Below are 555 nucleotides of genomic sequence, written 5' to 3'. Positions count from 1 at the left end.
ATTATATATTACATGATGTACACATGATTAAATATACAATCTTACATGATGTATTCATGATTATATATTAAATATACATAATGTACACATTGTTATATATTACATATTACAATTTTTACACATGGTTATATACTAAATATACATAATGTACACATGATTATATATTAAATATTACATGATGTAAACATAATTATATATTATACATACATAATGTACACATTATTAAATATTAGTATTTATTATGTGTATACAGACTATATATACAGTAACAGTACAAGTATCAATAAACATTATTTAGTATTTATAATGTGTATCTAGACTATATATATACAGTAACAGTACAAGTATTAATAAACATTATTTAGTATTTATTATGTGTATACTGACTAATATAGAGACTAAGAGTATGAGTACTAAAACCTGTAAACTTACTTTAGTATTTTATTGCATCAGTACTGTCGGTCACATGACTTACTGAGGAATGTACAACATTCCTTGTTGTGCTGATAACATCTCTGTGACACACGCACACACACGCACGCACACACACACACA

This window comes from Entelurus aequoreus, linkage group LG08, assembly GCF_033978785.1.
Source record: "Entelurus aequoreus isolate RoL-2023_Sb linkage group LG08, RoL_Eaeq_v1.1, whole genome shotgun sequence".
Taxonomy (NCBI): Eukaryota; Metazoa; Chordata; class Actinopteri; order Syngnathiformes; family Syngnathidae; genus Entelurus; species Entelurus aequoreus.
Note: the sequence above shows the minus strand (reverse complement) of the source record.